Source organism: Amyelois transitella, chromosome 21, assembly GCF_032362555.1.
Source record: "Amyelois transitella isolate CPQ chromosome 21, ilAmyTran1.1, whole genome shotgun sequence".
In the NCBI taxonomy this organism is placed as follows: domain Eukaryota; kingdom Metazoa; phylum Arthropoda; class Insecta; order Lepidoptera; family Pyralidae; genus Amyelois; species Amyelois transitella.
In genome coordinates, this window is record NC_083524.1 from 5263280 (window position 1) to 5276534 (window position 13255).

At 34.0% G+C, this 13255-nt stretch overlaps 1 protein-coding gene across 16 annotated transcripts in view; it reads right to left on the minus strand.

Moving 5' to 3' along the window:
• Positions 1–13255, minus strand: part of LOC106135600 (brain tumor protein) — a 342528-nt gene that overhangs the window by 127705 nt on the left and 201568 nt on the right. For 8 of the 16 annotated variants that reach the window (XM_060950285.1, XM_060950278.1, XM_060950275.1 and 5 more), the window contains one exon: positions 11749–11791. The exons of 7 other annotated variants lie outside the window; for them this stretch is intronic. The gene's annotated coding sequence lies outside the window, so the exon portion shown is untranslated. Of the gene's footprint in view, positions 1–11722; positions 11792–13255 lie in introns of all 16 variants that reach the window. One more of the 16 variants, XM_060950284.1, reaches the window with a different exon arrangement.

Below are 13255 nucleotides of genomic sequence, written 5' to 3' on the forward strand. Positions count from 1 at the left end.
CAGACTTTTACAATCTGCACGGGAAGAGAGAAGAACTGGCCCACTCTATGTTCTGAATAAAGTCTAAAATGGATGAAATAAATAACCAAATTCGCTACCTTTATTCCAGTCGACAACTTCAAAACTCAAGTAACAACGTTCTACTTAATTAAATTATGGGTCATACATTATGGGCAACTTGAACATGCAACTTAGCAAAGTGCAAGTGCTTACCTACGGAAACTGTCTAACTTACTCACCCACTTGTAAACTTAACCTGTGCGGGCAGCTGAAATTACGTCGGGAATTTTTTGCAATTTTATTTCATAAACCGTAATTATGCCTCTACAAAGAGAGGGCTGTCGGTGAAGCAATTGTAATTTATTTTACCGCCGACTGTACTTTGCTTGTATCTTTAATAGAAGGAAATGTAATTTGCCTTGTGTGTGCTGAATGGAAAATAATGAGACAAATTGAAAATTGAAAAACTTTTTAATTTCAAGATTTAAATGACAATATGAAGTGTTACCAACACAAAACAGCTAAACGTGACCTTTCAGTATTTATTGAACTGTTAGCTCTGTTTACCCCGCAAGGGATATAGATGTGACTATATGTATGTAGGTTAACAACACTGGTGTGGTGCAGTTGTCGTGGTAACATGCAGGTGATTTTGATAACAAATATGTCAAATTATTTTGACAAAATATCTTAACAGAAAAGTACTACGCATATTTCATAGGTCATTCCTAACTCAGACATTTCTATTTTAACGGAACGTAATAGACACTTTACGGCAAACGGCAAATGTTTCATAATTGAAAAATACTAATTACTCAACATCCACACTCAGTTGTAGCAAACGATTTTAATACAATTTGAGCCTCACAACAGTTTCTAACTTTAAAACATTTACATTTGCGACGTTTAAAACTGAAACACATTCGGGCATTGTACGAATTTCGCAAATTCCATTTCCAAAGCTTTGTCACAAAATAAGTTACTTGTACCACTTAACGTCCTCGTAATATCAATTCGAAACACGATCTCTAAAACAATATTCGTTCATTAACGGTCCACCAGTGCGATGAAATTAAATTGTGTAATGTTAACCCTAATATAAACACAAAGGTTTTAATTAAGCTCGAAAATGCGAAATGTTTCATCGGAAATTCAGATTTATCGATATATTTACATGGTGTGTCACATCACTAGGCGTTCTGGTAAAAAAAATATGATTGAAAGGTTCGCTCCCTCGAGTTCTAAGTTGTTTGCGTTAGATGATAACGTAGGTTAAGCACGTTTGCGTCAAACCCATTTTTGCTAAGTATTTTTAAGCCGATGCAAAGGGCTATAAGAGGCTTGGAAATTTTGGTCACGAGAATGACCCCTTATTCCTACTTGTATAAATGTAGCTATCTTTTGAGATGAAAGAGAAAAAGGGTCGGCAAATATAATACTTTAATTCGACTTTTGATACAAATAAATATAAATGGGAAAAACAATTATTTTGCTTATTATTAAAATCTTTGATGTAATCATAAAAGTTTTTTCGAGATTGTTGGCTCTATCTACTTCGTGAAGGATAAGGATGTATGTATTTTGAAGACTGACTTTAAGAGCCAAGAAAATAAAATTACTTATATGAATAGTTAATACATACTAACATAAAATCACGCTTCTCTCACTTTCACTTGTACAATTCGTATATCTTTCTCTTCATCCACATTCCTCATTCTCTTCATACAAGGCCGTCAGTAAAGTAATTACTAGCATAATGGAGTCGAAATAATCAAACTTAAAGTCTAGAAAATTTAACGACTATTCGACATTAAGTGGTCCACAAATATCGATATCGATATTTAATGTCACGTCACCAAACTGATCGGCTTCAGTTTGGTAACTGGAAGCTATTAACGTTCCCCCATTCACTTAGCGTCTCTGGAACTAAACAATGCCGCCATTATTGGACTACCCGCATAAAAATAAAACGACGTAGCACACCCTAGCCTTGGTGGGTCAAACTGTCTGTGTTATTATTAACAAGAGAACGGCCGCGACTCCTCCCGTTCAAACTAAAAGTCCTGTTAATTTGAATCCCCACGGGCATTTGCGAAATATTCTTTTGGTACACCCCAAGATCACATATGTAATCCACATGCTGAACAATAGTCAATAAGGAAAAAGGCTTCTTAGCTTGGGATTTTCTCTTAGACGATGGGCTAGCAACTTGTCACTATTTGAATCAATCTTTAAGCCATGAAGCTGAACGTAAGCTTTCAGTTTTTTCAAGACAGTTGGCTCTGTCCACCCGGTAACGGATAAATACGTGATTTTTTGTATGTATCTATCCTAAACAAACGTATAAACCTAGTGGTTTGCCTTTTTTAACGATTAATTTCTATTATATCAAATAACATTTGATATGATGAAAATTAATCATTATATGAAAATTAGTAACTATTCAAAAATATATGTACTTATGTATAAACTTTAGGAACTAGTTAAAAATTTAGTATTTTTTTTTATAAAATTTTCTATTCCCATTCAGTCTCGATTTTCAATTAAAATTTGCACCAATTGCAGTGAACTTTTTAAAACTCGCATGGCTCTGTCAATGGTACACGAAAAACTGCAAACTAGCAGCACGGCAGAGTTCCGGATGGCTGCATATCGATAGAAGTGCATCGGAGTAGCGAGAAGCTGCGCATTTCCAAACCCTTTGACTGTTTAGCGGAGATAGCGTTCTAAACTCCGGGAGGTTTTTCAGCACCTATTCAGAAATTTTTGTCACTCACTTTGTTCACTGAACTTGATAATTTTTCACATTTTATATCTGAAACGTGCTTCAATTCTTTTTAATTACTTTAATGTATTTTGTATTTTTAAGTAGTATATTAAGTAATGAGTATGAAGCTGTTAATTACGTTTTTATGAGTGCGTAAGTCATTATGATCGCCATATTGTCGCATGATCAGAACGTGGTGTACCTACATATATACCAAAAGAGTTAATAAAAACAGGCGAGCGTTACTATCAAGGCATTGCTTAAATCGAGTAGGGTTTATTAAATCGAAGATAGACTTTTCTTATAGTAAAACCTAATAGGTATCAGAAATATAACAAGTGTGTTATATAGAATATTGTACAAGTATTTACATCACGTCATTGGTCGTCCAAGTACATTTAGCGTATTGTGTATTCCAAATTACATGCTCTTTTCCTTTGCTCATGTGAATTTCAAACAGTTTTCAAAATTGAATGCACTTGAACAAAATGCGATATTTAAATTTTTGCTAATTTAATTGCGCTTACTTAGTAAACGGTTGTTAGTTTTCTAAACAAATAAAATATATATCTCATTTTATTCAGGCAAAGAACTTTGTTCTACATCATACATGTTTAGTGGTATAACAACACATCATAATTAATTTAAATTAAACATTGAAAACAAAGTGTACATTTGGCATATAAAAACAAAAAGAAAAATTAAATTAAATATCCCAGAAAGTTTGGTTGTGGCTTGATGCCAGAACTCCACCTACATACCAACCTCAACTACCTACTTTCTTCATTTGTTGTGGTCATTGTTAAACACACTGATATCCAGATAAACTACTTGAATCACGACTGAATAAATACAATTATTTCAACCTCTTAATAATTTTCACTGTATTCCGATCTAAATATCAAAAGGCTACATTGATAGTTTCAAGCGCAGTAAATAGAATTCTAAAGGTTTGTATAAAAAGCAGAAAATATTGTTAGTTTCAAAGATATTTCCAGTTTCCTTTGGCTTTGATATCAGTATTTTTGTACGACTCAAAGATCTAAGAGGAGCACGATTTTCATTTTTCACTTTTCCATTCAATTTCCATTAAAAACGCAAACACAGAAAATAAATATCGAGATTTTTGCATTCCAATATCATCAGAATGCAAGGTAGTATAGGGTTGCCAACAACATATAATTATTTAAATTTTGCCAACTCGCAAATGTTTTGTTATGAATATTTTGATACCTTTAGTTAAGTTAATTCAATTTACCTTGTTTAAGTTTTCTTATCTTGCAAAATGAACCAGGTGAAAAAATGTACACTTTGAAATCATTTAAATTATTAAATAATTATCTAACCTAATGCCGTATGGTTCTCGGCACCAATAGAAATAAGAATAAGACCACTCCAACTCTTCCCTATGGATGGGATGGCGAAAAATAGGCGACTAAGGGATAGAACGTCACCACCTTATTTTACTCGATGGGCTAGAACGTGTCAATAGTTTAATCTCAATTCTTTCATTGGGACTTTCAAGACTATTTGGCTCTATTTACCTCGCCTGGGATATAGACGTGATTACATGTATGTATATATTAAAAACTTATATGAGTTGAGTGTATATGAAGGTTTGTAAGACGACAACTTTAGAGCCGACGGGTAGATTACCATGAGATTAGGTAGATACATACATAGAATCTTTAATATACATACATACATACATATCGTCACGTCTATATCCCTTGCGGGGTAGACAGAGCCAACAGTCTTGAAAAGACTGAATGGCCACTTTCAGCTATTTGGCTTAATGATAGAATTGAGATTCAAATAGTGACAGGTTGCTAGCCTGTCGCCTAAAAGAAGAATCTCAAGTTTATAAGCCTATCCCTTAGTCGCCTTTTACGACATCCATGGGAAAGAGGTGGAGCGGTCCTATTCTTTTTAGTATTGGTGCCAGGAACCACACGGCATCTTTAATATAATTTTCAAAATTAGTAGTTTTTTAAGAATTTCAACATTAAATATCACAGAAAAAAAAGAACCGAAATTTCTTACACTGTAGCATTTAACGACAAGTTTCAATTAAAAAATCATTTTCCTATTTTAATAGTGACGGTTGCCAACCCTACGTATCGGGGTTGCTGAAACGTTCAAAACGCGGCAAAAATTTGAATATCCGATACTTCGTGCCCGACCTATCCCAAGCACTATAAAACTTGATTTATGATAAGGCGAACATTTTCAAAGGTCGCCGTCGCAACGCGTAGTCACGTAGCGGCGTCACCTTTTTAAAATGCTGGTTAATAAGATGATAGACCTTTACGACAAATATTTACCTATAGTTACTGTAATTGGTTTGTAATAAATGAATAATTTGTTAATATCACGATTTTTAAACAAGTAATACAACTGAGAGGTTTTTTAATATAATATGTAGATATTTTTTGTAGAAACAGCAAAAATAGTTTTTGTACTTTTGTGATTCCATAGACATGAAGTTTGTTACAGTAGTAATCGAAAAGTTATTAATAATCATAAGTCATTAGGATATAGGGGGAAAAGTGACCTTTATTGGTATGGTATGTGACCAAAAACAAATGAGTACGACATAAAGGACCTAACTTCTTTAAAGTTAACATTACACAGCACTATTATTAAAATGAACACGTTAACTGTCACAAAGGGTTCGTCACAGAGCAGAGAAGACGTCATACATTTGCTCTGTGCGCTGATATATTCAAATAGGAAAGGACACAGGAAGATGTTCCATACGAGTGCGTCTACGACTAATGGGAGGGGGTGGAGGGGACAGGGGCTGTCTCGCTTCGGTACCAACGTGTAATGGACTACGACTGTAGAAAGAATATTATGGATACTTAAAAATAAGAAAGAGTTTAGCAAGTGAAAGAATTTATTTATCTACAATCAACTATAGGTATATATTAAACGTGTATTGGTGAAATTGATTGGAATTCGTGTAACAGGATAAGGAATAGCGTGATATGGGAATATTGTTATGTGAAAGATGATTTAGTGATAGGAATAGAAAATGGAATGCTTAGATAGTTTGGTCACGCGGAGAGGATTAATGAACTAGCTAACTAAGCAATAATATACAAAGACAATGTGACATATAATCACATCCATACATACATACATACATATAATCCGTTACGGGGTAGACAGAGCCAACAGTCTTGAAGACAAAACAGTTTTCAAGACTGTTGGCTCTGTCTACCCCGCTATAGGCCACGTTCAGCTTTCTGGAAAATGGAATCTTCTTGATCAAATCGAAAACGTCCTGTTGAAAAGTAATTTGACGTTGAGGTTGCCTGTCCAGATTAGCTTTAACCGATGAGCTTGCTTGAAGAGACTGACGAATATGGACGAAGCGAAATAAGTACATCGTATAAGTATCAGTCTTTACATACCCCGGGGACAGTGTTTGATTTTATGTATGTTTGTTACTCTCTAACAACTTACTGCTATCAAATTACATGCGGGTCTTATCCATACAAATCTTGCCACGACAGAGTAGCTGGAGCGAGTTTTAGTTTCAAGTTCAATGCTGCCCGGTCATTAGTTCGGATGCCACTTACCAGTACTTGGCCTTCAACTTATTACATATATTATAACGCATAGTTTAAATATAATAACCAATATTTCATAAGTAATGTTATCGTGTGAGCTTTACGCCCATTGCTGACTAATGAGTCTGAGTATAATCATCTTTCTAGTGTATGTTTCCTTGGGAAACAAGGAATCTTTTGTCACAGAACATAGGTATGCGCCTCCGCCAGGGCCAGGTATAACCTCCGCCAGGGCCAAGTATAAGGGGCTGGTTGAAGAAATAATAGCCTGACGTTGCAGACGACGCGAACCGGACAAAGTGGAAGGAAAAGTTGACTTGAGGCCCTGAAGCATTGTGGTGAAAGGTGCAAAAAAACACGCATAGAAAGAGGAAGATACACACGATTTACATGTTTCTAAGGGTGGAAACACCTTGAAACCAGAAACCAGTTAGTTATATGATACTCAACATCACCAAAACTATACGGTGCCAACGTTAAGGGAAAGGAACCAAACCAAGCTTTGAACATGATTCTTGCCAAGTGAAGTTGAAAGCTTGTTTGCTATTATTGCCTTGTTGAACATTAAAAGATGAAGTGGTTCTATTACGAAGTGGTATTTTAAATTCTGTGGCCTCTTCCATAGTATAGGGAACCACATTGCTAGTAAGTAGGTACTGGATACAGAAGAACATCCTACTTTCCTGGACAGGTAAAAAAAAACTTCGTCTTTCCACTTGCCATGACCATCGCTTCATTCCCATTCACCTCATGCACGCTCAACGAATTGGGGTACTCACGACCTGACTAGGCAGGGCGATCCCGATTTAATCACTTTAATAATATGTAGGTATATCTTTCATCACTCGCTTCATGCAAGTTCATCGGTTTAGGGTTCTCTTAACCAGATTTTTACCAGGACGTTCCTAATTTAATCCGTTCCTAAATATCTAGTATATCCAAAGAGTATCTGTTTTCGAATTAAATCGACTCGTTGCATCCAATAAATCTTAGTTCCAGCTGTCCAGCAACTATGTTAGCTACAAAATAGCATCAATACTGAACCAAAGCAATTACTTATCAAGTAAGAAGGTCTTAGACAGAAAGTCTTTGTGGAGAACTTGCCTTTACCCAACTTCGGCTAAGTAAATTCCTCCATCTCTCCATCTTTGTGTTTTACCTTTAAGTGAAGAATATAGTAGTAACAGAAATTACAACACGCTTTGTTGCTTTTGTTGGTTTATAAAACCACTCTAATTTTATGTGCAATATAGGGTATTCTGTCTATCTATACAATATTTTTAAGGCTGCGCTCCGAAATGATGAAGTTGAGAATAAATTTCTTGTTAAAAGACGATATAAGGATAAAAAAACTAGTACCTCGAAAAGGCATAAACGCGGTGAAAATAAGGACGTGAAGTATGAAGTATTCTCGTGTGAAGTTGAGTGACATGAAAAGGGGAATCTCGTCAGCTGAAAAAAATAGGTTGATTTAGGAATTATTCAGGCCTAAATATTTACTTATGTCAAGTAAATATGAATTGGTAGTACTCGTAGTGAGAAGTAAAAGTAAGTGGAAGAGGAGGCCAAGACAAATGTATACCAAATCAGGTGAAAGGTCAAGTCACGCGTACTAGATTTTTTGTTTAACAAATCTGTCTCATTATTATTTTTATTTCCTTTAAATTATTTTTCAGTCTTCACAGGTGGAACTTGTTTTCTTTCCGTAGAAATGAGGACCCAACCGGGACTAAGGTTAAGAGGGTGATCATATATCTTTCTTGACTAAACTTAAACATTATTAATCCTATTACTAATCCAAACTTCAGTGATACCATTAATTTTACAGCCAGGTAATCAGAGCCTGGTGAATGCAAATTGCAGTGAACTGGAATTAGCAGAAATTATCAGATTTCAGCATGGTTACTCCAAATTACGGGATTCGCTTTGGCCTCTAATAGTTTGCAATTTGAAATTCATTACTATTTAGTCTAATGTAAACTAGTTGTTGCATCTATTTTGAGATTACTTTCCAGAATTAAGTGTATACTAATCTGGTCATAACGAAAAAGCTTTTCTGATTGGCTTGGTGATTGGTTAAGTAAGAGCTTAAGTAATTGGGTGACATAATTGATGGATTCAATTTTATACAAAACAATCAAACACTTAATAAGAACCATTTATTATAGGATTTTTGGAAATTCTGACGGCAGCTGAAACTATTATATTAATAATACTAATATATTAAAATAAGATATTACATCTTAATCGGATTCAGTCAGTAAGACATCTCAAAGTCACTCGCAAAAGTTATATCTCGCATTACAGACATAAGCCTAACCTACCGAAGAGATTGCAGAAAAGGCGGAGCTCCACTTTGACTTAGCGTTTTTATGCAGCTCTAAAATGGGGTGTGGTGTTAGATGAGAAAGTTGTTTTTATTTATCAAATAAATAATGTAATAATGTAGCAATGAGAAAGTTTGTGAGATGTTAGCCGTCAATAAATTTTATTTTGTATCCCTACCTGGCACACACAATCTCTTGGCTCTCGAGAACCATGTTTAACTGGACAGAATTTAAATCCAGATATAGTGATAGATTGTTAGCTCATTACCTAAAAAAACAAGAAATCCTAATTTTATTCGGCTTTCCTTTGACTATTAATAGATTGAATTTATCATTCCACAATTGAAAGTGCAGCCTTAATCTTTAGCAAAAGCACCGCTGTAACTGCGACCACACCCTATCTCCACGCAAAGCAGTCACCACAAAGGGAGCCTATCCTTTACCCATTCAGTACATTTGATGAGAAATGCAAAACGGATGAAATTTGTTTTCGACAAACGGTGGTGCAGCAAGATTGAGTTCCGCTTTGTACTAAGAGTAATAAGATTAGGTGTAATCTCGTTCGTGGTCTTAATTTAAAATGTGGGGGTTGCAGGGTTGCTAAGTTTGTATTGGCGACTTAAACCAAGTTTGTTGCAGCTTTTACTGAAAATCTTAGGTGCCTGTGTAGAATGGAAGCGCTTCGTCTCTGACTGAGAATTGCGGAGACTGTGACTTAAGTGTATGGCATTAAATACTGTTGCAAAATTGTCAAAGTATCAAACGACTGCCTAAAAGTTATTCAATTTTTTCACAGAATACATACATACAATCGCTTCATACACCTTGCGGGTAAGACAGAGACAGTCTTGAAAAGAAACTAAACTTACTGTTATATCTTCTAGTATTATGACTGAGTTTAACATTGAAAATAATGAAAAAAAATTACAGCTTTTCTTAAGTTTTTGTTTTAACGATTATAAGAAAATTAAAAAATGGCATAGTACACAACATGTCACGAAAACTTCTTATGTAAGTGATGTTAAATCCCAGGTGTATACAAGGTTGATTGCAGTTGCAGTAGTTCTTACATAAGCGATTTTTTTTAGTTTCGTAAAAAATATTTACCATTAAACCTTTTTCATTAAGAGGCAACCGTACCTGTTTTAAAAATAGTATTTTTGTATGTGTTCGTAATACGAAGATTAGTTTAAATGAAAAACGGCGAGTCTGCAGAGGTAAAATCGTTTATGAGTGATATCTTTAATAGTTTGAACACATAGTTTTAGATCGCAGGAGATGACTAAAGAGTTTAAAACAAATAGAAACTGCAATCAAATTTCTGGAGATGTTAACTTATACTTTTCTCATATCATTAGCCTGAATATTAAAAATCATGTTATTTCTTCTTCTATTTGTAATGTCATAAGGTTTCGTATCTAAATGGTAAAAACGGGATCCTATTACTAAGCCTGTCTGTCTTACATCAAATTGTATGCTAGTTAGCTATGCTAGAAAGCTGAAATGTTGTCTGTTTATGCCTTTGTAGAATTACAAGAGATATATATATAGACTGGTGGACTGGACCCATATTGAACTTTTATTTCTTTACCTTAAATGTTTCGCAATTACAGTCCGTACGTGTAAATGTTTTATTATACGATTCATTACCCAGATTTGTGGCTTTAAGACGAGTTTCTACAGCACTGCTTAATTTACGACTCAGTTGGTGGTTGGTTAATTTAAGCCCGTATTTCAGTAGAGTGTTATATGACATGTAATTTAGCGAAAAATATGCAAGTGCTACTTATGGTTATAACTTCCTATTTCGCTCTTTATTTATGTATTATATTTGTTTTTTTTTTATTTATTTACTTACTTTGAATCCATAATTCTATGGCGGTTCCAAAGCCCAAATCATGTAGCCTAATATATAAAATGGAATCTCAATCAAAATTAATGTTCACATGTATGTATATTCCATAGATGTCGTAAAAGTCGACTAAGACAAAGGTTAATAAACTTGGGTTTGACTATTTAAATCTCAATTTCACCATTAAACTATACAGCTGTACATAGCCTTTCAGTCAAGACTGTCTCTGTCTAGCCCATAAGGGTTATAGACATGATCATAAACTTATGTATGTATAAATATTAACCAGTACCTGAAACACTCACAGTAACAATAAAACGGCGAATAAAATAAAGGTTTTTGAGCAACAGTACATTCGTTAAAAGTTTTGATTGGTGTTGTTGTATTTTTATTACACTTTGTGAACAAAGTTACCTTACCGACTTTGTGAGCACTAGTATTTTTAAGCTACAAAAAAGTTTTAATAAGTCAAGCTATTGTTTATACCTTAAAAATTCATAACACTACACCGAGATTGTTACATAAAAAGCGAGTTTACATTGACCTATTTAGTGGAAACTTAAGCAATTTGTAAGAGGATTAATAATTTAAGTAATCTGATACATATATTATTAAAAAAGAAGCGTTTGCCTGTTGGCATTATTTTGTAGAAACTGCTGAAAGGATTTTCATGTGGGTATTACTAATAATCCCAATCAATCGTCAATGTGCAGTTTGAAAGAATAGAATAATTCCATATCTGTCCCACGATGTCGTAATTGGCGAGTAAGGGAATAGGCACATTCATATATCGCAGCTTTTACCGTGATACATTATAAGTTAGGTAATCTGAGGTAAAGTTATCCAAATATGAAGAAATCAATAAAAAGAATCGATATAGCCATGTTTTAAGTTTAAAGAACTGTTTTTTTTAATGAAACCGGCTCTTACTGTTAAGAAATCTGTTGAAAACCAAAACACAGTAGGTCCTTTATGTGCCAAGTTTCTTGGGTTTAGTCGAAAACGTAGACTTTTGCTTACAACTAACTTACTTTTAATTTTGTTTTAAGACTTCTTACTGTATGTTGAAATAGTGCAAAGCTTACAGTTGAAGAAACTATGAAAACTTTAGTTTTCCGGCAACTGCTTTTAATATTTACTCGAAAGATATTTCTAAGACGAGAACAATTATTATAATGCAATTTTTAAAAACACAGACCTTGTATATAGAGTGTATGTACTTACTTATACGAGTAGTTATCCGCCTTTCAGAGATTATTCTTAGTACCTGAAACATGAGAGAAAAATAAGAAATTATGACGTTTATCTAATTGAACTCTATTAAGCATTCTCTACCAGTCGACTGTATCGATGTTTTGTTGTAGATATCCTATCGACGTAATCAATATGTGAGATTTATTTATTTATTAATAATATATTAACGTAATCTCGCCTTCCTTGTCCTGCTAATTCCTGGATTATTCCAAATTTATTAAACATAAGACAAAAAAAAAATTAAAACTTCTTTACAATAAGCACATAAAAATACTTAATTGAATTATAAATCACTAATTGTAAAAAATGAAGCACAAACCTTCCGTACGTAACCAACAGCAAACATGCCTCGGCTACAAATATTTACCCTTAAAATTTAACTAACAGCGGCGCAGAACTGGCGAAATTCACTAAATTTTTTCACTTAAGTTAAAAATTAAGCGGTGAGGCGACTTAATGAGTATCAAACGAGGTCAGGACCCACCCACTCACTGGTTTGTTCCATTTGAGCTTCAGACATTTGATCCCATTTTACATTTTGACTAGACTAGGGAAGAAATTTAGTGATATGGGTTCGCCTGACGGAAAATCTTTATGGGCTTTGTTTAATCACAATTTAAAATAAAAAAATCGGTTCAATTGAGAACCTCCACCTTTTTGAAGTCGGTTCAAAATATAAATATAACATTTAAACTCATAATTATATAAAATACCTGCGTTACTCAATGACTGACTGGAGGACATTCTACAGCCAAAACTATTAAGCGTAAAAAGTTGAAATTTGGTACCTAAATAAAAAAGGCACAAACTTATAAACCAAAAAAAAAAAACAAAAGAACATTAAATGATAAATACATATATGTACGGCATTTTTCAAGTGTAAATATAAAATGCTTTATTGAGCGTACCCTTATGCATGTAGTTTATAAAAAATGAGGACAAATGTAAGTTCCTATGCGAACATACCGTCTGAACCGCTGGGACGACGCTGTAATTTCTGTACAGACAGCTATTGCAAACATTTCGTCCAAACGTTCACTAACTTCACTCGTGAATTGTAAAGGCTTCATCATCAGGATTTTATTTAGTTTCCATCTCAAGAGAATCCTCTTCTACCAAAGCCACATTTGGTCTAAGCAGTCAGATACATATAAAAATAATTCGTTGTTTTATATTTTCTCTTATTTTTGTGTATATAATATTTATGTTAATCTTCATATATGATAATTATAGTTAGGCTTCGGTCGGGTTTCGTTTTTATAGATACTGTGATTTTAACTTTTCTTTCACGTATAGTAAAATTATAAATCAGTTAAATTATGAAATTTCTTTGAAAATAACATAAGACATAAAAGGTGGCCTTTCTTCTTCGAGACTGTTGGCTCTGTCTACTCTATGAGAGATAAAAACGTGGTTATATGTGTGTACGTAATTTCTTTGACGCGCAGCCTTCGATTTCTTTAATGTTTGGATTTGT